The following is a 25,152-nucleotide window of genomic DNA, read 5'->3' on the forward strand; positions in this document are numbered from 1 at the left end:
GCTCTCCCTCATCTGCCATATGTGGGATCTGACGTCTCAGGGAGAGGTTGTGGAGCATGCAGCAGGCAACAATGGTTTTGCAGACTTTGGCAGGTGAGTTGAGAAGGGATCCACCTGACCTGTCAATGCAACAAAATCTAGCTTTTAGGAGTCTGCTCCACGAAACGCCTTGTCCTTCCATGTGCCTCATTGAAGTGAACTTCCCCTGGCGTAGGTGGGTACCTCACTGGTGTCAACAACCAGGGACCCTTTGGGTAGCCAGAATACCCAGTACGGAACCGTTACATGCGTGCAGACATTAATATTGGACATCCTTACATCAGACATCAGACATCAGATACTCACACTTATCACATATATGACTTAGGAAACCAGCCAGGCCCTCTCTGTGTACTGTCGTGTCATCAGCTGTGGGATATTGCTGTTCCCCATGATGAAGGCATCATGAACTGAACCCGGGTACTTTGCACATACTTGAGAAATGTAGAGGTCAGCCAAACTGACAACTTGAACATTTATGGAGTAGAAGTTCTTCCTGTTCTAATAAACCTGTTCATTGTCACTTGGGGGAACCACGGCTACATGTGTTCCATTAATGGCTCCCACCACATGTGGGATGTGTGCCAAAGCATAAAAATCTGCCTTCACATGGGCCAAATTCTCACATTGTGGAAATCTGATGTAGCTGTTGAGGTGTTTTAACAATGCAGAGAGTACATCAAGACCAGACTGAACATAGGCTGGGACTTGCCTGCAGTTAGTGCCACGGTATTCAGAAAGGACCCTGTGGCTAGGAAATGCAGCACTGATATGACTTGTACAATGGGTGGTATGCTACTTCGATGACGAATGGTAGGCACAAGATCTGGCTCCAACTGACGACACAGATTCATGATTGTCTGCCTATCCAGGCGGTAGATCTGGATGACATTTCGATCCTCCATGGTCTGCAGGTCTGCTAGTGGATGGTACACTGCTGGTTGTCTGATCCTTCTCATTCCAGGGTAGCTAGATGAAGGAATACAAGAAGGTATGTCGATCAGTCATTGTGTCCATTTTAAGTCTGAATGCACATATGTCACACGTGATGCGTGGACATGCAATTTGACATAGTTAAACATGGTGCACAGGACATACCCAGGTAAATGAAGGCCTATTGCTGCACTGTCATCCCCTTACCTCAATTATGACTAGTAAATGGACACGCATGTCACTGAAAGTCTCAGTAATAATGATCGTCATATCATGTTTGTCACATGATAGGCACTAATACCATCTATCTAATTGCCATGAGGGTGTAGAGCATGCCACTAATGATACATGACTCACATATCATGTATCACAAAACATATATATTTAATCGGGTGTTAAATACATGGTTGCTCGCAGCCAGCAAGGAATACTGTGGTGTAGTTTGTTATCTCATGAAGGATCTTTAATAGGACTTTTCTGACCATCAAAGAACCTTAAAATGGTAGCTGCCTGACCTACTATACTGGACATTAGGAAATTACCTATGTCGTGGCGGAAGTCATCATGGCGGTAGGTGGATACTACCGTGGAGGGAATTGCCATTGGAACACATTGCTGACTCTGGCAGTTTTGGCCCAATGGTGATGTCCGCTGGCGGTGACGGTGTCCTACATGGCAGATGTGACCACCATTTCATACTTCATCTCTCACTTGACTGCTGATAATGCTGCCAGCAAGACCTCCACGACTTGAGCTGCTGTGTACTGCCTCTGGGACCAATCATGCCATGCCCTAGAGGTAATAAGCCCCTGCCTTCTCACCAGAGAAGCTGGAGAAGCTGGTAGAGGAGGTCCTACCCCTGTATGAACAGCTCTAGGGCGCACCAGAGGAGCAGTTAAGTGCACCATGTGGACAAATATTTCCTTAGCCCAAGTATATCTTGTGAAACTAAGCTAAGGCTGATGGGCAACGTTTCTGAATGTGTGCTTAATGTCTGTAGGGTGCCAAAGGTTTGATAGAATGGAATGAGTACCTGGTCATGTACTGGTGTTTGGTGACAGATTGTGAGTCCTAAGACATCGTGGAGAGTGTTTGATGTATGTTCCCTGACCCACCTTGTAACAGTTGCACAAGGTCAGTGGAGTTGGTATACCAGACTCCTCCTGATATTGCATATTTGCAAATGTGTTTGCTGTCTGGTCGTATGTGTTGACTTGACAGCTGGTGCTGAAGATGCATGTTGTCTGCCTGTTTCCACCTCTCATCTGGCCTGACTGCATATGCTCATCTATCAGTGTAGGGGATGTTAATGACAGTCTGTGTTTGGCTTGTTGTACCAACTACTTTTAACCCTGCTTGTTGTAGTATGGTACATGTGGACAAGACATGCTTTCCAATCTATGTCATCCATGCAGCTCAGCGCCCATCATAAAAAGGGGATTTGGCATGCCATCACCAAGAAAGTGCGGTCCCTGGGGATCCACAGCCAGCAGAGTACACACTGTCGGAGCAGGGGCCCAGCTAGGGTATCCTTCCAATGAGGACCGGGTGCCCGTCGGACATTGAACCTCCTAATGGCCCGCATTTTGGCAGTGGCCTACCCGGGAGTTGGATGGGCGTTTGAAGGCAGCACAGCAGCCACAAGAGGGTAAATAAGGGGGTCATTCTGACCTCGGCGGTAAAAGTCGCATACCGCCAGCCAGAAGACCGCCATAACACCGCTGCGGCCGCGGTAAACCGCCACGGTCATTCTGACCCGCAACTGGCAAACCGCCAAAAACCCGACATCCACAAAAGTCCGCCACACCAAAGGTCAGCGGGAAACTGGCGATGACCAAACCTCCACCGTCACGCCAACAGAAATACGCCCATACCATTCCGACCCACAAATCCCTGCAGCGGTCTTTCAACCGCTGTATTCCATTGGCGGTACACACCGCTGCGGTCAAAATACACACACCTTTACAAAACACTACCACATTGGATAATTCAAAATACACACACCTGAGACACATACACACACCACTCCCACACACCCAATTAAATATAAAACACACACCCACATCACCCACAAGTACACCATCACACAGAGGCAAATCACAACATCACCCACACAATTTCCACGCACAAAACACTATACACCACCACACCCACCACACTCTACAACACATACACCACCCCTCACCTCAACCACACCACCCCATGGCACCCCAAAGACACCCCAGGTTCTCTGACGCAGAACTCAGGGTCATGGTGGAGGAAATAGTTCGTGTAGAGCCCCAGCTCTTCGGGGCACAGGTGCAGCACACCACCATTGCCAGGAAGATGGAGCTATGGCAAAGAATAGTGGACAGGGTCAACGCTGTGGGACAGCATCCACGCAATCGGGAGGACATCAGGAAGCGGTGGAACGACCTACGGGGGAAGGTGCGTTCCATGGTATCAAGGCACAACATTGCGGTGCAGAAGACTGGCGGCGGACCCCCACCTACTCCCCCAGAATTCACAGCATGGGAGGAGGAAGTCTTGCACATCCTGCATCCTGAGGGCCTCGCAGGAGTAGGCGGAGGAATGGACTCTGGTAAGTCAAATCTTCACTACTTCATTCCCCCCACCCCACCTGCATGCCAAATCATACACCCACCCTCACCCCCACCCCCATCACACCAATTCCTTGCAAATGGCTCACCATCACATCCCATCCCAAAACCTAGCCCTGCGTGCGTCCCCAAAGCATGGACACCCATCCCCAAAGCATGCCCACTGCACACACTCATCACCCCCACAAGCCACTGTCACAAAAGCCCCCACAAGGGAATGCCAGCACTGGGGGACACGGCCACCCACCCATTACACGAAATGCCACACACAGAAGCAATAACCAAACTCTTATACCCCTGCAGGACCCGAACGCCACCACACCGCCACGGAGGGTCCAGAGATGTCCATCCCACCCCCAGAAGAGGCCCCCAGTGATGACAGCAGCTCTGTCTCCCTGGACCCTGATGACCAGCCCGGCCCATCGGGGACCTCGGGACAGTCGGTTCCCCACAGACAGCCACAGGCTACACCAGACCTAACCCCCTCTGGGAACACCAGCACAGCTCCCACCCAGCGGGCCCATGCCTCTGTCTCCAGGACACGTCAATCAGCGGTGTGTCCACCACTACAGGGCACCCAGGTTGACCCACCACCCCAACAACAACAGGGACCTGGGGGCAGTGGTAGTGGGCACACCGTCAAGGGGACAGAGGCCCAGGGAAACAGGGGAACTGGGAGGGCTGCTGTGCGACAGGGGGCGGGACAGGCCCAGGGAACCGACTCTCCAAGAGGCCCTCTCCTCCATCATGGGAGCATACCACCACTCCCAGGAGACGATGGCCAGGTTCCAGGAGATCCAGGTCATGCAGGAGCAACAGTACATGGGGTTCAGAGAGGAACTGAGGAACATTAGTTCCGCAATGGGGACCATCGTCGTGGCCCTAACCCAGATAGTCACCACATTGCGGGACCATGTGGCACCACAAAGGGCCCCTGTCACTAGCCTGGACCAGGAACAGCCTACCACCTCCGCCGGCGCTAGTGGACAGGAGGCCCCCACACAACGACGGGCCACCAGAACCCCACCTCCTGCAGAAGAAGAACCACCCCGCAAGCGGAACCTGAGATCTCACAGGAAGACAGAGTAGGATTGCAAGACCCCGCCAGCAAACGATACCCCCTGATGTCATCCCACTGTCCCACATTGTCACCCTGTCCAACCTTGAACTGCCCCTGCTCCATCCTTCCACAGGCATATGGACAATGCACCTGTACGACTGAGAACTGGACTCTGCCATGGACATTACTCCACCATCCCCCATCCCCGTTTTACAATCATGTTCCTTAAATGTAGCACTTCAATTAAATCACTTCTTGCACTAAAAAAATCTGGAGTCTGCTTGTATTTTGAACAAATGTATTAGACATAACGGTGCCAAAATGTTCAGTTACATTGTGATGACAACATACCACTGTCACACAGCTGTAGTCCATAGGCAAACAAAGCAGAGGTCACGCAGTGGGGCCCACAGCTCTGAAAACGGAAGGGAAAGTCACAACTCAGTTAACAGGAACTGGGGGGGAACTCAGACAGTAGAGAGGCAGGAGACTTTAAGTAAATGTAAAATGGCGTGGTTGATTCGTACCTGTGTGCTACTGAAAATACTGTTGTATCACTGTGTCCCTGTTGTCTGTGTCGTCCCCGTCGTCTTCCTCCTCTTCACTCTCCACAGGCTCCACAGCTGCTACAACACCACCATCTGGACCATCCTCCTGCAGGAAAGGCACCTGGCGTCGCAAAACCAGGTTGTGAAGCATACAGCAGGCCACGATGATATGGCACACCTTCTTTGGTGAGTACATTAGGGATCCACCTGTCATATGCAGACACCTAAACCTGGCCTTCAGGAGGCCGAAGGTTCTTTCTATAACCCTCCTAGTTCGCCCATGGGCCTCATTGTAGCGTTCCTCTGCCCTTGTCCTGGGATTCCTCACTGGGGTAAGTAGCCACGAGAGGTTGGGGTAACCAGAGTCACCTATTAGCCACACATGGTGTCTCTGTAGCTGTTCCATCACATAAGGGATGCTGCTATTTCGCATGATGTACGCGTCATGCACAGACCCAGGGAACTTGGCATTTACATGGGAGATGTACTGGTCAGCCAAACAGACCACCTGGACATTCATCGAATGATAACTTTTTCTGTTCCTGTACACCTGCTCACTTCCACTGGGGGGAACCAAAGCCACATGGGTCCCATCAATGGCACCAATGATGTTGGGGATATGTCCAAGGGCATAGAAATCACCCTTCACTGTAGCCAAATCGCCCACCTCAGGGAAAACAATGTAGCTCCGCATGTATTTCATCAGGGCAGACAACACTCTGGACAAAACCTTAGAAAACATAGGCTGAGACATCCCTGATGATATGGCCACTGTTGTTTGGAATGATCCACTTGCCAAAAAATGGAGTACTGACAGAACCTGCACCAGAGGGGGAATCCCTGTGGGTTGGCGAATGGGGGACATCAGGTCTGGCTCCAGCTGGGCACACAGTTCCTGTATAGTGGCTCGGTCAAGTCTGTATGTCAGTATGACATGTCGTTCTTCCATTGTCGACAGGTCCACCAGCGGTCTGTACACGGGAGGATTCCTCCATCTCCTCGCAAGTCCCAGCGGACGGTGCCTAGGAAGGACAACATGGAGCACAGAGTCAAGCAACCCACAGGTACGTAACCACAGCTTGCACAAAACACGATTCGCTATGCATTGAATGGCTTGTATGAGTGGCAATGCAAGGCCTAGGCCTGTGTGACGCAGTAGAAATTAAGCCATGTGGGCCCTTGAAATGGCGGCTGCCTGACCTGTGAAGTGTGACAATGGGATGTGAGGTCAATGCACTGGCGTGGCACACCGTGGCGGTAGGCGGTCGAAGACAACAGCGCAAAGCAGCATTGGTTAACATTGAACCCTAAGGGTCTCAGGAGCCATGGCAAGGTTGGGGAGGGGGGCCACTCACATCGACCATGCAGGAAAGTGATGATATTTCTTGTTCCATCCTGTCCATGTCACATAGGTCAGCGCCCATCAGAAGATCGACATTTGGCGTGCCATCGCCAAGGACGTCCGGGCCCTGGGGGTCCAGAACAGACGGGGCACCCACTGCCGCAAGAGGTGGGAGGACATCCGCTGCGGGAGCAGAAAGACCGCCGAGGCTCTGCTGGGGATGGCCTCCCAACCTAGGAGGGGTGCCACACGGCAATTGACCCCCCTGATGTCCCAGATCCTGGCGGTGGCCTACCCCGATTTGGATGGGCGCGTGAGGACATCACAGCAGACACAAGGGGGTGAGTTTCAGCACATTCTGCTATATTAGCGCACAGTGGAGGTGTCTGGGTGGGGGAGGAGGGCTGTGGCTATCTCTAGGCCAGGGCGGTTTCTGTAAGCTAGGCCCCTCCGTTAGGCATGGCCCTGTGCCCCCGCCCCCCACCTCTGTAGGGTGCTAAGTACAGATATCCATGGTTGGGCCTCACCTATGTGTGCATTTGTCGTCCATTGACTTGTAGGCCAAGTCACAATAATTGGGTAGTGTACCCCGAGTGCGCGACGTAGTGCAGGGGGCTTCTGTGTCTGTCCTCTCCGCCAACGGTGCCGCCAATGCATGCACTCAACATGTCTTTCTTTCTTCTCCCCCCCCTTTTTTTGGTTTTCCTGTTCATGTGTGCATTAGCATCATCAAGCGGAGGAGAAGTGGCATCGGCGCACAAAGGAGCTGCATCTCACATGGCCCCGGAGGGCCATGCAACCGACTCAGAGTACACCAGTGAGACGGAGGGCGATGGGGGCTCCACAACGGGGACCCGTGGAGACGTCAGCGACACCGACACGTCCTCGGAAGGGAGCTCCCTTGTGGTGGCGGCACCACCCGTGCCCACCGCAACAACAGGTACAGCCGCCACCCAGCACACCAGCCCCACCCTCCCAGCTGCCCCTCAGCGTTTGCCCCGTGCCCGCTCGGCCAGGAAGCCGGGCATCTCCTTCGCCCCTGGCACCTCAGGTCCTGCCCCAGTTACCCCTGCTGCCCTCAGTGCGGAGATCATTGACCTCCTCCAGACGCTCATTGTTGGGCAGTCTACCCTTTTGAATGCCATCCAGGGGTTAGAAAGGGAGGTGCATCGGAGCAATGCATACCTGGAGGGCATTCATTCGGGTCAGGCTGCCCATCAGCGATCGTTCAACGCTCTGGCCTCAGCACTGACGGCAGCAATTGTCCCTGTGTCTAGCCTCCCCCCTCCAACTTCCTCAACCCAGTCCCACTCCCCTGTTCCTCTGCCTATCCCAGACACACCTACAGACCAGCCTGCACACACCTCAACACCCAAGGGCAGCTCATCCAGACATAAGCACCACAGATCACACAAGCATTCACCCAAGCAACATCCACATGCAGACATGCCAACAGCCACTGCCTCCTCTGTGTCCCCCTCCTCCTCGTCTCCCTCATCCCTCCCTGTGACGTCTCCACTCACACCTGCATGCACACCACCATCAGCCAGTACGTCCATCACCACCACACCCACAAGAACAGTCCGCACACGTGCAGTCACCACCCCCACTGACATTTACACGTCCCCTGTGTCCTCTCCCACTGTGTCTGTCACCCCCTCTTCCAAACCACACAAACGCAGGCAGTCACCCACCCAACAGCCATCCACCTCACGACAGCCTCCAGCACAAGCACTTGCACCCAAAGACAGCACACTTGACTCTCCTACAACCACATCCTCTCCCTCCACTCCCATACCCACTGCACCTACCCTTCCCATTGCTCCTAAAAAGTTGTTCCTCTCCAAAATTAACCTCTTTGCATCACCTGACCTACCCCCTCCATCTCGTAAGAGTCCAAACAGCACCTCAGCCACCACAAGCCCTGCACCTACTAGGACCATCGTTCAGGGCTATTGGAGTCCACCAGCCTCTAGAGCAGGAACATCGGCCAGCAGCAAGGGGACAGCCAGCCCACCCCCTGGGAAAAGAACCAAAAAAGGGAAGGGCCGGCGCGACAGGCCTGAGACGGCTGCCCCCAAGGACACCACCCTTGCACCGTCACCTGGCCCATCCACAAAGGGAGGCAAGGGCCCCAGAGATTCCGCCAAGGGGGGCAAGGGCAGCAGGGCGGACAAGCCCGGCAGCAGGCGAGCTGCCCAGGAGGGCCCCACCAGCCCCATTTGGGGTGTGACGGAGGACACCCAGGGGCCCAGGAGTCCTGCACAGGAGGGCCCCGCAAGCGATAGGTCGGATGGCGACTGAGCGGGAATGATTGCCCAGATCTGGTTCCCTAGGAACACAAGACAAGCACCGCTGAACAGGGCCCCACCGTGAGAAGCACCGCTGAACAGGGCCCCGCCGTGAGAAGCACCGCTGAACAGGGCCCGCCGTCTCTGCACCGCTCCGCTGGGCCCTTCAAGTCAAGCACCGCTGAACAGGGCCCCGCCGTCTCTGCACCGCTCCGCTGGGCCCTTCCTCTCAAACACCGCTCTGCTGGGCCCTTCCTCTCAAGCACCGCTCCGCTGGGCCCTTTCTCTCAAGCACCGCTCCGCTGGGCCCTTCCTCTCAAGCACCGCTCCGCTGGGCCCTTCCTGTCAAGCACTGCTCTGCTGGGCCCTTCATCTCAAGCACCGCTCCGCTGGGCCCTTCAAGTCAAGCACCGCTCCGCTGGGCCCTTCAAGTCAAGCACCGCTCAGCTGGGCCCTTCATCTCAAGCACCGCTCCGCTGGGCCCTTCCTCTCAAGCACTGCTCCGCTGGGCCCTTCATCTCAAGCACTGCTCCGCTGGGCCCTTCATCTCAAGCACCGCTGGCCCATTGGCAGGGCCGGATCTGTGTCGGGCAGGGCTTCACGAAGCACTCTGGGCACCATGCCTCCTCCATAACCAGTGGAGTCTGTAATCCACCAGATGGACTGTGGCTTTGCACTCCCCAGGATGGTACAGTGGGCAAGCCACCCACTGTAGAGACTTGAGAGACTGTGGCTTTGCACTCCCCAGGATGGTACAGTGGGCAAGCCACCCACTGTAGAGACTTGAGAGACTGTGGCTTTGCACTCCCCAGGATGGTACAGTGGGCAACCCACCCACTGAAGAGACTTGAGAGACTGTGGCTTTGCACTCCCCAGGATGGTACAGTGGGCAACCCACCCACTGTAGAGACTTGAGAGACTGTGGCTTTGCACTCCCCAGATTGTACAGTGGGCAAGCCACCCACTGTAGAGACTTGAGAGACTGTGGCTTTGCACTCCCCAGGATGGTACAGTGGGCAACCCACCCACTGTAGAGACTTGAGAGACTGTGGCTTTGCACTCCCCAGGATGGTACAGTGGGCATGGAGGCCCCTCGTGGACCTGGCGTCGTGGACTCATGTGGCTGAGGTGCCCCCCCTTCCCTTCCCCCTGAGGTGCCTGTGGTTTTATTATCTGATGCCCCAGCAGTGTTCTCTCCAATGGAATCGGGTCTCGTGTGTGGGCTTTGCCCATGTGTTAATGCACATTGGCCCACGAACAATGGCATGTACCCAATATGTGCCGGACTTTTGGACTATGTATACATTGTTCATGTTGTGATTTATTTATTTTAAAAATCTCATATTTCACTTCAGTTCAAATATGCTTTAATATACTTCTATTTTAATGATCATTTTATTTTGTCTTTGAATTATTCCAGGGGGTTTGGGGGGTGTAAATCTGACTTGTTGCTCTGCTTTGGTGTGTGGGGATTTGTGTTGCGTATGTGTGTGCCCGTTACCTTTTCTCCTCCCCCCTCCCCTGTGTCGTAGGTGCAGTACTCACCGTTGTCTCCTGCGGTGGCGTTCGTGCTCCTGGTAGAGGAGCAGGTAGACAATCGCTGGTAGGATGTTTAATTCGGGTTCCATGCTGTCCAGATTACTCGTGGAGTGTGTAAAGGTGAGCGTTTTCCCGTTCGTGGTCTGTTTCCGCCGTGTTTTTATCGGCGGGGCTCCCGCCCCGGAAAAGGTGGCGGATTGGTGGGTCGTGATAGGGTGGGCGGTACATTGTCTGCCGCCTGTCTGTTGGCGGTGACCGCTGCGCTGTTTGTTTGCCCCGCCGTGGCGGTCGGAGTGTTAAAGTGGCGGGCTGTGTTGGCGGTTCCCGCCAGGGTCAGAATTCCATTTTTTTGACCGCCTGCCTGTTGGCGGGTTGGCCGCCGCTTTAACACCGACCGCCAAGGTTGGAATGACCCCCTAAGTCATGTTTGTCCCTTCACCAGGTGATTGAGTGAGGGAACTAAATATGTTGGCTCTGACAATGTGGTAAGTGCAAAGTGTTACAAATTTCTTGTGTACACATTGATGTACCATAGCCATATATGGCACACAGATATGCACATACAAATGTATTTAGAGGCATGTTACTCAACTTTGTGTTCCCTCAGTACAATTGCATATAATGGTGCACAAATGACAGTGTCATATTTGTCCCAGTATACTGCATGTTCTACTTTGGTGATTGTAGATTTCCACCAACAGGTAATTCCTCCCAATGTAATGGTGATAAGATGTGTAGGTCCTTTTGCTCTGTCCTCTGCAATATCTCCTCTTTATTTGCAACATAGGGTAGACATATACTATTCATCACTAGTTTATTAATGCTTTCTGATAAGTGACAGCAGCATGGGAGGCTGTGATGTCCATCTGACATGTCACATGACCTACATGGTTACCTTCTTCACACCTGTTACAAGGTAGCCCCCCTTGGTAAGTGAGGGATGTACATAGACATTTGTGATGCCTCATCAGAGTAGACAACATGCATGTTGGATACCATTGATATGTTCCAACATTTCTAGGGGCATACATATGTTGATATCAGAAGCTTGGAATGTTACAACCTTGCTAATGTTCTTTGAGTGGAAAGTGGCCACACAGCATTGTCCTTGGGCATACTATTGTACGCATTACAAATGGGCAATGGTTGCCTATTTACATGTACATACTTGACAGATATGTATCAACATTATGTATCATTAGAAAGGTTCAGGGAAGAATCAAAACTGCAAATTGTTATGTATACTTGCATTTGCTATGACGGATGTGGCAAATGAGTCCTGGCTGTTTGGGAGACTAATGTTGGCATGGATGCCTATGCGGTGCTGGTGTGGTAGTTCACATACACATGTGAGTAGTGATGTAAGTGTATCTGGGCTTGGGGCTTGCATCATGGTAGGTTTACCTGTCAAGTTAGCAACACATGCTTTGGTCCACAGAATACTCCACAGACAGCTGTAAGGCTTGGCATGTCTGATTTGTGTGTAGTGATGTACCCACTCAGTCAGTGGGCCAAAGATGGACTAATTGCATGGTGAGGTAGGTCTGATTGTCACCTTGCAGCGCAGTTTAGCTGTCCATATTTCTGGTACACTCTGATTGACATCTTGTGGTAGTGTGTGGGACATAGGTCAGAGGCAACTTGTCCCTTACTTGACAGATGACATTAGTTGTCTGAAGACCAATGACCTAGATGACTTAGTCCACTATGTTTTTCAATCCATGATACATTATTATTGGTGCATGTGTGTGTGACATGTGTTTTGACTCCTTTACCTTAACTAGCAATGTATTTGAGGTCTTAGAGGTATGGATAGGTTCATTGTGCATGTTTATAAGTATGTGAAATGAAGTAGGTTTGGCTTGTCGACACCAGGCGTGCTTGCCTTTACTTTCCACCATGTCATAGCCTAGTACATGACATCAGGTTACAAGTATTTGTATCTGTTGAATATGTGTTCATGAGCAGTCTTGAGCAATTTCACTTTCCTAAACTAATGCTTTTTTGGTGTTTGACCATGTTATTGTGGATAGAAAAACTGTATAATGTGGCAAAGTCACCTTGTAACAGTATGATTAGTGTGATTGGTATGCTCCATTCATGGTATTATAGGTGTCAGTTAGGTAGCTTAGCTGGTGTTTGACAATGTTCATATTGAGGGGCAGCCATCAAAATGTGTAGTGACATGATGCAGGCACTTTACTGACACTACCTGGGGGTACTGGTGATCATGATGTAATGTGACTTATGTGTACTGTATGATGGAAGTGTTATCCTGTGAATGTAATGAACATACCTGACTTTCTGTTCTCCATCCACCTTCCTCTTCCCAATCCGAATCCCTCTTCCCTGACGCAGCCAAAGCCCACAAACAGACAGGCATGCATCCAACTCAACATCCAAGGGTAGCGCAGACAAACCTAAGCACCACAAGACACACCACGAGCACGCACACAGACATCCAACTGCAGACAGAGCAACAGTCATGACCTGCCCTGACACCCCCACCACCCCCAGCATTACAGACACAACACCTGGCACACCTGCAGACACCACACCAACATTCAGTGATCCAGCCACCACATCTATCCAAGCAGCAGACATCACCCTACCAGACCCTCAGACATCCATCCCAGTCACCACACCTGCAGACACCACAACCACTGACATGCCTACATGCAGCACATCCACCATACCTGCAGTCACCACCCCAACAGACAGCCACCCATCCAACACAGAATCCCCCAGCACCTCCAACCCCCCTCAGCACAAGAAACATAAACGCCCACACTCACCTACCCAACAGACACCCACCACCCACAAGCACACCTCCCTCAAACACGCACCCAAAACATCCACACGGACACATCATACAACCACTCCCTCACCCTCCACACTCAAACCCCCTCCAGATGACCGTCCCAGTGTCCAAAACAACTTTCCTTAGCGAGTTTGATCTTTTCCCTACTCCTCCTCCCCCGTGACACCCCTAAAAGGTCTGTTTCCCTCCCAGGTTCATCACTTTCACCTCCAAGGCCTCCCCTACCCCGCCAGCACCCATGCTCCTCCCCCTGCCAAGAAGAAGTCCACCCCTTCCAATCAGATCTGCCCCCCTCCGAAACCCAAGCCTAAGCCCAAACCCCTTCCCCTTTCACCCCCCAAAGATCCCTGAGGTGCCTGCCTGCCCTCTTGATGCCCCTACCTGTGGAGGTTAGATGGCAGTCAGGAGTCAAGTGGGGAACCATGTAGTGCCTTTGGTGCTATTTGCAGTAGCTATGGACTGGCCTATGGCCCTGGACATTGTTTTTAAATAACGTATTTCACATAAACGCTAAACCAACCAGATGTTGGTTTTTACATTCCACCTTTGTCCAGCCTTTCCTTTCCTAGGTTTGAGTTGTTTATTGCTGACATTGGTTGTGTGGCAGTATTTGTGTGTGTGTGCTGTTTGATGGGTCCGGTATTGTCTGAGCAGTCTGTGAGGTTGTGTGCAGTACTTTAATCCCCCAGGGATTAAGGCCCTCATTACAACCCTGGCAGTCGGTGTTAAAGCGGGGGTAATGCCGCCAGCAGGCCGGTGGTCAAAAAAATGGGATCACGACCACGGTGGAAACCGCCAACACAGACAGCCACTTTAACACACCGACCGCCACGGCGGTAGCAACAAACACTGCGGCGGTCACCGCCAACAGACAGGCGGAAGACAATGTACCGCCCACCCCATCACAACCCGCCAATCCGCCAGCTTTTCCGGGGCGGTACCAACACCATCAAAAGCACGGCGGAAACAGTACACAGAAGGGAAACCACTCACCTCTCGACACTCACGAAGAACCAGGACGCCATGGAGCCCGAACTGCACATTCTGCCCATGCTGGTCTACCTCCTCATACACGAGGAATATCACAGGAGGCGGCGGCGACAACCACGGTGAGTACTGCACCTAGCACACAGGGGAGGGGGGAGGAAAAAGAGAATGACACACACACTCAAAACGCAACACCCCCACCATCACCCACAACACCATACACACAAAAACATGCATCAGCATTACATTTACACCCCGTAACCCGCTGGAAGAACGCAAGGACAAAAGGAATTGAGTCAAGTCTTTGATATATTAGAAATAGGCAGATATACCTAACAAATCCAAAAACAGTAGATATAATTATTTATAATATGTACAGAAGGACGTACATTGTCCTTTGTAAATGTCCGTGGCCCACTGGGCCAAAAATCATGGGCAAAGCACACACTTGACTCCTGCCTCAATACGGAGAGAACACTGCAGGGGCATCAGGTAGAAAACACACAGGCACCTCAGGGGGACGTGGAAGGGGAGAGCACCTTAGCTGGAAGATGGTACTATGCCACTGCTCCTCGAGTGGGCTCCATGCCAACAGCGATGTCCTGGGGAGTGCAAAGCCACAGTCTCTCAAGTGGGTGGTTTGCCCACTGCTTAGTCCTGGGGAGGGCAAAGCCACAGTTTCTCAAGTGGGTGGTTTGCCCATTGCTTGGCCCTGGGGAGTGCAAGCCACAGTCTCTCAATTCTCTCAAGTGAATGGTTTGCCCACTGCTTGGTCCTGGGGACGGCAAAGCCATAGTTTCTCAAGTGGATGTTTTGCCCACTGCTTGCTCCTGGGGAATGCAAAGCCACAGTCTCTCAAGTCTTGCAAGTGGGTGGTTTGCCCACTGCTTGGTCCTGGGGAGGGCAAAGCCACAGTCTCTCAAGGGGGTGGCATCTCCACTGGTTCTGGAGGGGGCTTTGTGCCCAGTGTGCTTCATCGTGCCAAGGATTGGGTGAGTGGATGCATTTCTCCACTGGTTCTGGGGGGGGGCTTTGAGAGGGCTTTGTGCCCAGTGTGCTTCATCCTACCAAGGATTGGGTGAGTGGATACATTTCTCCACTGTTTCTGGAGGGGGCTTTGTGCCCAGTCTGCTTCATCCTGCCAAGGATAGGGGGAGTGGATGCCTTTCTCCAATGGTTCTGGAGGGTGCTTGGTGCCCAGTGATGCTGCACTTGGGGTGTGGCAGTTCACTTTCCATCACCTGGGTGTCTGAGGCACGAGATTAGCAGGGACCAGGTTGCATGATACTCCATGGAGGCAGGGCCCAACTCCATCTTGCGGCAACTAAGGCTGCATACTGGTGGTAGTGTCGGTGGTGGTAGGGGTGCTTCCAGTGGTGGTTGGAGGCTCCAGGCCGTCTTCTGCAGCCTCGGACGGCTGCCCACTGGGGATGCTGCTGCTGACATTTGTTGTGGCATGGGCGGGGCAGGTGGTGGTGCCTGCGGCGGGGATGCTGCAGTGCTGACTGTCGTGGAGGTGTCGGTAGTGGTGGAGGGAGGCACCAGCCCATCTCCTGCAGCCTCGGACGGCTGGCCACTGGGGATGCTGCTGCTGACAGATGTTGTGGCAGCGGCGGTGCCGGTGGCGGTACAGGTGGCGGTGCAGGTGGCAGTACAGGTGACGGTGCTTGTGGGGCTACAGGTGGCGGGGCTGTCGGTTCTGATGGTGGGCACCAGGCCTTCACCTGGTGCCGCCAAGGCCTGAAGTGCCTTGCCTTGGCTTTTCTGCCCCTTCCTCACCTTGGCAGATGCCGCTGGGACCTTGGCACTGGCAGCTTGAGTTTTGGAGGAGGCCTTGCTGGGTGGGTCGTGCTCCTTGGCCGTGTTGCATGCTGGCCCCTTCTTCACCTTGGCAGGTGGCGGAATGGGTTGCTCTTTTGCAGGGGTCGGTGGCACACTGTCTGGCCTGACTGGTGCCCCCTTTGATCCTCTGGGAGCTGCAGTGAGCACAGCGGATGCAGACTTGGTGGCTGAGGTGCTGGCCTGGGATCTGGACACCCTAGCCCGAGGGGATGGATGGGGGAGGGGGAGGAAGAGGTCAACGTTAGCCAGGAAAAGATTTTTAGACACACTGGGACGGGAAGCTGGAGAGGGTTTGGGAATGGAGGAAGAGCGAGTGGTTGTAGGAGGTGTCTGTCTGCTGAGTTTGGGTGAAGGTGCATGGGCTGGATGCTGTTGTGAGGTGGATGCCTGTTGGGTGGGTGGGTGCTTGCGTTTGGATACTTTGGGGGGAGGGGTCACAGACACACTGGGAGAGGACACACGGGAGGAGTGCATGGTTGTTGGGGTGGTGTCTGCCAGTGAGGGGTCTGTTGTGATGGGCATGCTGGTGATGGAGGTAGTGGATGAGGATGTAGTGCATGCAGGTGTGAGTGGAGACAAGACTGGGAGGGAGGTGGACGAAGAGAAGGAGGGGGACACGGTGGAGGTAGTAGATGTTGGTGTGTCTACATGGGCATGGTGCTTGTGTGAGTGCCTGTGAGATTAGGTGTGGTGCTTACGTTTGCCTGAGCCACTCTTGTGTGTTGATTTGGGTGAATGCTGGCCTGAAGGTGTGCTTGGGATAGGCTAAGGTTGAGGGCGCTGGGACTGGGTAGAGGAATTTGGAGCGGGGAGGCTAGACACAGGGACAATGGCCTGAGACCAGAGCCTTAAATGTTCTCTGTTGGGCTGCCACGCCAGAGTGAATGCCCTCCAGGTATGCATTTGTTTGTTGCAAAGGCCTCTCGACACCCTGGATGGCATTCAGAATGGTTGACTGCCCAACAGAGAGGGATCTCAGGAGGTCAATAGCCTCCTCACTGAGGGCAGCACGGCTGACTGGGGCAGGGCCTGAGGTGCCTTGGGTGAAGGAGATGCCTACCCTCCTGGGTGAGCAGGAATGGGAAACACACTGAGGGGCTGCTGGGAGGGTGGTGCTGGTGGGGGGGGTGGTGGCGGCTGTACCTGTTGTTGAGGTGGGCACAGAGGTGTCCGCCACCACCAGGGAGCTTCCATCGGAGGAGGAGTCGCTGTCTGTGGTCTCCCCTCCTGTCCCCGTCGTGGTGCTCCCCTCGCCCTCCGTCCCACTGGTGCCTTCACCCTTGCTGGATTCGGCCTCCAGGACCATGTGGGATGCAGCTCCCTCCATCGCCGGTGCTTCTGCTCCTCCGCCAGATTATGCTAATGCACACAAGGACAGGGGTGACAAAACAAAAAGGGGAGGTAAGAGACAGAGGATACACTTGGTCAATGCCAGCAACAACACCACCGTTGGCGTACACTACACACAGAGACCAGCCCTATGCACTAGGCCATGCCCTACCAGTTACACAGCTAGTCACCAGCCCATGAGGTACAATGCCTAACGCCAGCATCTGGACACCAGAAACCCACAGGACCCTGCCCAGTAGTAGATGGGCACTTACACTATTGGGCTAGGAGTGCTCCAGAGCCTGCCCAACAAGGGAATTACACTGCCATGTTCGCCCTGGCCTAGGGGCACCCACAGCCCACAGCCCACATCCCCCACCCAGGTAACACCTTGACGCGCGCAAAGTCATGATTCTGCCTCTTTACTCACCCCCTTGTAGCTGCTGTGATGCTCTCATGCGCCCATCCAACCCTTGATAGGCCACCGCCAGGATGCGGAACATTAGGGAGGTCATGGTGCGACGGGCACCCCTTCTACGTTGGGAGGGCAGCCCCACCTGGGCCTCCACTGTCTTCTTTGTCCAGCGGTGCAGGTCCTCCTATCTCCTTGGCGATGGCATGCCAAATACCCTGATCTGCAGGGAGAAGGCAGCAGAAAAAAGGGTTAGTCATACTGTCCGGACTGTCATACTCATGGCCCACCATATCCCTCACATCCCCTTATGCACATACATTGACCACCATACCTGCAGCACTCTGCCCAGGACCCCTCAGCCCCCCCCCTACATGTGGCTTACACACACAGCATCCATACATTCATGGGCCACGCATCATGCTCACAGTCTGCTCACCTGTTTGCCTGGAGGACTGTAGAGTAACGTGTACTGGGGTAGGACCCCATCCACCAGTTTCTCCAACTCCTCCTCAGTGAAGGCAGGAGCCCTTTCCCCAGACACATGAGCCATTGTCGCTTCCAGACACAGGTTACAGCAGCACTTGCAGTGTAGGTCCTCTCCTGTTGAAGGTCAGGTAGCAAGTGAGTGAATAGTTAGAAAATGGCGGTCACGTCCGCGGCAGTGCGTACCGTCACCGCCGGCGTACATCACCATTGGCTCCTGGAACCCATAGGGCCCCATGATAAACAACGCAAAGTTGCGCGGCGGTCATCGACTGCCTCCCGCGACAACGCACAATGCCAGCACAATGACCTCATTTCCACCTGTCCCTCCTCACAGGTCAGGCAGCCACCATTTCAGAGGGGCACAGGGCATGGCACCTAACTGCGTCACAGCAGACATTGGCACATCAACTGACTCTCAAGTTCACCTACTGCTTCTGAAAAGTAAAAAGAATCAACATTAGTGCAAAAGATGTGGACTGATGACCCTCTGATCACCGTTCTCTTCCATAGGCTTCAACCACTGAGGCAGCATATGAGATGGCGGCATCCTCTGCTGTACAGACCCCTGGTAGACCTTGCGACAATGAAAGACAGACACATTATCATCACATACAGACTTGATTGTGCCACAATCCTAGAACTGTGTGCCCAATTGGAGTCAGACCTGATGTCAGCTATCCGCAAGCCCACAGGTATCCCCCTATAGTGCAGGTCCTGTCAGTGCTCCATTTCCTGGCAAGTGGTTCCTTCCAAACAACAGTGGCCATGGCATCAGGATGTCTCAGCCAATGTTCTCCAACGTGTTGAGCAGAGTGTTGTCAGCCCTGCTGAAACACATGTGCAGCTACATCATATCCCCCCAGGTGGAGGATCTGGCCAAAGTGAAAGCAGACTTTTATGCCCTGGGGCATATCCCCAACACCATTGGTGCCATTGATGGTACACATGTAGCATTTGTCCCCCCCCAGAGAATTGGACAGGTTTACAGGAATAGAAAAAGCTATCACTCGATGAATGTGCAGATGGTGTGTCTGGCGGACCAGTACATCTCCCATGTGAATGCCAAATATCCTGGTTCTATATCTTGAGGAATGGAAGCATCCCATATGTGATGGCCTAACTCCAGAGGCATTGGGTGTGGCTAATAGGTGAGCCAAAGGTCCCCATCCGAGTATATGTTGATGTATGGGATTGCCCCTAAGGGTTAGTGTGTGTCTAACAGTTGTCCCTCAATATTTGCAGGTGACTCTGGTTACCCCAACCTCTCATGGCTACTGACCCCAGTGAGGAATGCCAGGGCATGGGCAGTTACAATGAGGCACATGGGCGTACAAGGAGGATTATAGAAAGGACCTTTGGCCTCCTGAAGGCCAGGTTCTGGTGTCTCCATCTGACAGGTGGATCCCTGTACTACTCACCCAAGAAGGTGTGCCAGATCATCGTGGCATGCTATATGTTGCACAACCTGGCCTTGAGATGCCAGGTGCTTTTTCTGCAGGAGGATGGGCCTGGAGATGGTCTTGTGCCGGCGGTGGAGCCTTTAGACAGTGACAAAGAGGAGGCAGAGGAAGAAGATGTGGACAACAGAACAAACATAATACAGCAGTACTTCCAGTGACACACAGGTAAGACACTGTAACTTCACTTTACATTACAGTTTTCTGTTGGACATTGTACATGGCAGCCTGCTTCCCTATTTCTATGGCCATTGACTGTTCCCTTTGGAATCTCTATTTTCATATTTCACTGTACATATACGTTCCAATGCTTTGAGAATGTTGTACTAATACATTTGTGAATCATTAGACTGACTCCAGATTGTTATTTGTTTCAAGGGTGTTTATTTAGGTGCTTATAAGTATAGGGGTATGTGCAAGGGGCTGGGGTGATGGTGGAGGAAAATCCATGGTAGAGTCCAGTCTCTTGGTATCACAGGTGCATGGTCCAAGGGGGCATGGGAAGGGGAGCAATGGCAGTTCAAGGTGGACAGGGTAACAGAGTGGGACAGAAGGGTGACAATCAGGGGAGTCCTATGTCCTGGCGGGGTCTTGGCAATGTTCTCTGGCTTCTGCCTGGATCGCAGGGACCGTTTGCGGGGTGGTTCTCATTCTGCAGGGGGTGGGGTGCTGGTGAATAAGACCCAAAAAGGCATGATAATGGGCCTGTCAGATCCCATGAGGCAGGAGTAGGACATCCTCCTCCTATACCTTTTATCTGCCTACAGGTAGGTACCACAAGAGAGGGTTGGCTTCAGCCCCTTTGAACTTCTGTACAGACAACCTGTAAGAGGACCTCTCAGTCTAGTGAAGGAGGGCTGGGAGTAAGCTCCTACGAAGGCCCCTTAGGATGTGGTCAGCTCCATGATGCCACTCCACAGACAGATGAAGCACTTCTGGAAGCTAGTGTAGGACATTCTAGAAGCCAGCCAGAAGGACATGAAATGAAGGTATGATCTGAATGCATCTCTGGTCAAGTTTCAGCCTTGTCAAAAAGTGTGGGTTATGGAGACTGGGGAACCCAGGGCCCTACAAGATCGCTGATCTGGGCTTTATGAGGTGAAGGAGCAAGGAGGGATATCGCCTACCTGGTGCACTTCAAGACTCCCAGGAACTCTTTAAGGATCATGGAAGTCAATTGCCTCAAGCCTCACTTCGAGAGGTCTGAGTTGACCATGCTCCGAATCACGGATGATGGGGTGGAAGAGGAGAGTGAACTTCTCCCTGACCTCCTTTCTTCCAAGGAGCAGGATGGGTCAGTGGAGGGTGTCAGCCTCTCCCCTACACTGTCCCTAGCACAACAGAGAGACTGCCACCAGATGTTGGGGCGGTTTGCTTCTTTATTCTCCCTTACCCCAGGACTCACTACATGGTGTACCCATGATATTGATACTAGCGAAAGCATGCCTGTGAAGAGTAAAATGTACAGGTTGTCTGATAAGGTGAGAGCCAGGAGAAAGAGGTCTCTGAGATGCTAGTGTTAGGGGTTATTGAGCCCTAAAGCAACCCTTGGTCCAGCCCAGTGGTGTTGGTCTCCAAGGCTGCTCTTCCAAGTGTCACTCCAGAACTTAGGTTCTGTGTGGACTACCGTGGGCTCAATTCAGTCACTAAGACGGATGCACACTCCATCCCCATAGCTGATGAGCTCATAGATCAGCTAGGAGCTGGCAAGTTCCTCAGCACATTAGGTTTAACATCTTGGTACTGGCAGATTGTCTTGACCGGGGGAGCCAAAGAGAGGTCTGCATTCTCTACCCTAGAAGGGCACCTCCAGATCGGGGTAATGCCCTTCAGGTTGAAAAGTGTCCCTGCCAACTTCCAGAGGTTGGTAAACCAGATCCGGCTGGGTTGGAGAACTTCAGTGCTGCGTACCTGGATGACATTGTGGTCTTCAGTTCTAATTGGGAGGGCCACCTGAGCCACCCCAGGGAAGTGCTTTGGGCTCTGCAGAGGGCGGGCCTGACTATCAATGCCAGTAAGAGCCAGATAAGGCAAGTGTCAGTGGTATATTTTGGCCACTAATTAGGAGGAGACAAAGTGGAGCTCCTCCAGGCCAAGATTGAACCCTTTCTTGGCCTTGGCCCCAAGACCCAGACAGAGGTGATAGCAGTTTTAGACCTCACTAGCTACTACAGGAGATTTGTCAAGGGGTATGGCCTCATTGTTGAACCCTTGACAGAGCTGACTTCCAAGAAACCGCCACATCAGGTGATCTGAACAGAGGCATGCCAGAAAGCTTTTGACACCCTGAAAGAGGCCATGTGCACAGCAACAGTGTGCAATTTCCCTGACTTCTCCCAAGAATTCATTGTGCAGACGGATGCCTCAGAGCATGGCAAAGGGGCTGTGCTCTCACAGTTAAATGAAGGACCTTGATCAATGGGTAGTCTTTATTAGTAGGAGGTTAGTTCCCAGGGAACAGAGATGGAATGCAATGGAGAGGGAATCCTTTGCTGTGGTCTGAGCACTGAAGCCGCTGAGACCATACCTGTTTGTTGCTCACTTCCAGGTTCAGACAGACCACAGACCCTCCAATTGTTGATGCAGATGAGGTATGGTCCCAAACTAATGAGGTGGGTCATCTCTCTACAGGGAACAAACTTTACAGTGGAACGCCGTCCTGGAACAGACTACACCAATGCTGATGGTCATTCCAGGTTATTCAGCCTTAATGAAGAGAACGGGTTGGATAGTTCTCCCCACTTTCAGCTGTGGGGACACGTGTTAGGGCTTCCATTGTTGGCGTGGTTTCCCCCTAACCGTTTGGCTTCAAACCTCCTGTTTTTGCTGGATTCGTTTTTGCTGCCCTTATAATTCTGCACACTTTACCACTGCTAGACAGTGTTAAAGTGCTTGTGCTCTTCCCATAAAGCATGGTAACAGTTTTATATACCTAACTGGAATATTCTATTTACTTATAAGCCCCTAGCAAAGTGAACACATGTGCCCAGGGCATGCAAATTAAATGCTACTAGTGAGCCTGCAGCACTAATTGGGCCAACTACTTAAGTAGCCCTTTGAACTTGTCTCAGGCCTGCCATTTCAGAGCCTGTGTGTGCAGTTTTCAGCTACCATTTCGACCTGGCAAAATAGACCTTTTGCCAGACCGAACCTTCCTTTTTAGTATAGATAACTTACCCATAAGGTAGGCCCTGGACAGCTCAGAGGGTAGGGTGCAATGTATTTAAAAACTAGGACATGTACTTTTTAGTTTTACATGTCCTGGTGGTGAAAAACTCTTAAGCTCATTTTCACCACCTCAAGGGCCATCTCTCCCATAGGTTAACATTGAAATTGCCTTATTACAGTATATATGTGTTACTTCAAAAAGGAAAGAGATAACCCTTTCAAGTTTGGTGTCTCTGGAATCACCAATTAAAATCCTAACATATGGTGAAGTTGGAATTTAAATTGCAATTCTGAAAATGACACTTTTAGAAAGTTGGCATTTTCTTGAGTTAGCCATTGGTGCCTGAACCCTGTCTCTTGTCACAGGTCTGAATGTAGCTGGAAGTTGGGCTTTGTATATTCCTAAAGGACCGCCACACACAATGGGGCCTTAGGTGTGACTTGATGGGCTATCCTGTGCAGGATAGGAGGAAGGAGCTGGACACAGCCTCACTTACACCTGAATAGACTGTGTCCTGTTCCCACACAAAGGGCTGCATTTCCCCTGTAGTTAGTCTGGAGTCAGAGCAGTGAGGTCAGAACATCTGTGCACTTCAAAGGCACGCCTTTGAAGGCTTCCCCACATCAAGCAACCACTCGGTATAAGAACTGGACCTCAGTCACCACCACTTCCGAACACTTCTGGACCTGTGGATACTCTGCCAGGAAGAAGGACTGCTGTTCTGCTGAAGGACTGCCACTCTTCTGGACTCATGCTTTGCAGTGCTGACCTGCTGCCTGCTGACCTCTTGCCTGGGAGTGAGAAGATCTGGACCTGCATCTTTTCAACCCAGAAGCCAGAGTCACTCCAATAGCTAGTTGGCTGGCCTCCTGAACTCAAGTCTCAGGGACATAAAAGACATCCAACCACCCTGTTTCCGCACCAGGACTCTGTCACCCGTGAGTCTACCCTGCCAAGTGGTGCCACCCCAGTCCTGGGCCCTTGGAAGTGGTCAGAAAGTGCTTACCAATGGATAAGATGCATCCCCTCTGTTGAGCTACTCATCGCTGACCAGAAACGATGCATCTCCTCAGCCGAGCAGTGCATCCTTGAGCAGAACTAAAGCATTGCTGCTGCTGAATGAATTGGAGCCGGCACAAAACACTTGCATTGCCTCCACAACCTGTATTTTGGGTTTGATGCATTGCCTTCGGAATTGCCGCTGTACAACATTTCCCTGGAGCAGGTTCTTCCATCGCTCGTAGATGGCAGCCTCAACTACAACAGTGAAGATCCGCCTTTCGGAACTAATGCATCGCCTTGACCGCGCAACACATCCCTGACACCGGCCTTCTCATCGCAAGCCCTGACAACAGGGATCCTTGACATTGGCGCAACAGGACCTCACACTGCAGCGTCCCCGCATCGTGGAGCAGGCCCATCATCTCGGCTTCGCAACGTATCTTCTACTCTGATCTACACAGCACTCTCCAACCAGGATTTATGCTACTTTGTTCAGCTTACCTAACTGAGTCACTGTAGCCAGCCTGCACTCCATCGTGGTCAGCCTGAACTTGTGACTTTGGCTCAGTCTGGTGTTACCAGATATCTCCGGTTGACATTTTATGCTTTTTAGCACTACTTTACAGTTTATTCTTTAACAGTTCATAACGCAGTTTCTACTGATTGCATTTTTGTCATTTTGGTCTTGTTTTATACATTAAATTAAGCTCTATATTTCTTACCTGGTGTGGGATCCTTTTTATGTTGGTGCTTTTACTGTTACTGTTTGAAGTATTGCACAAATACTGTCCACACATTGCCTTCAGGTCTTGCCTGGCTGTTCTGTGCCAAGCTACCCGGGAGTGAGCACAGGTTAATTTGGGGTTTGCTTGTGCCTCATCCTGACAAGAATTGTGGTTGCTGCTTGACCAAGGTGGACAGTCAACCAGCAACTCAATGTTTCACAATAGGTCACACATAGTGCCTTGAACTGGATTTGTTTTTCAATTGGTAGCTCATGCAGGCTACTCAACAGACAGCATGAAAATTTGGTAAATGCCACAGCAGTCTGGTTGCCACATTTCAAATGAGTTGTAGCCTCCTCCTCAAGGCCGTTGTCTTGCCTAGGTAGAGGATGCTGCAACAGACTAAACGTTTTTCAGTTTCCTGAGCAGGCCAAAGCAGCAGCAAGCTTAACAGTATTCATCTGTTTATTCAAAAGACAGCTTACTGTCTATCCAGACATCTAGACTGGTGGGAGGCTCCCCTAGCACATCTGGGCACCACTTTAGACTCCACTAAAATGGTTGATT

Source organism: Pleurodeles waltl, chromosome 2_1 (genome assembly GCF_031143425.1).
Source record: "Pleurodeles waltl isolate 20211129_DDA chromosome 2_1, aPleWal1.hap1.20221129, whole genome shotgun sequence".
Taxonomy (NCBI): Eukaryota; Metazoa; Chordata; class Amphibia; order Caudata; family Salamandridae; genus Pleurodeles; species Pleurodeles waltl.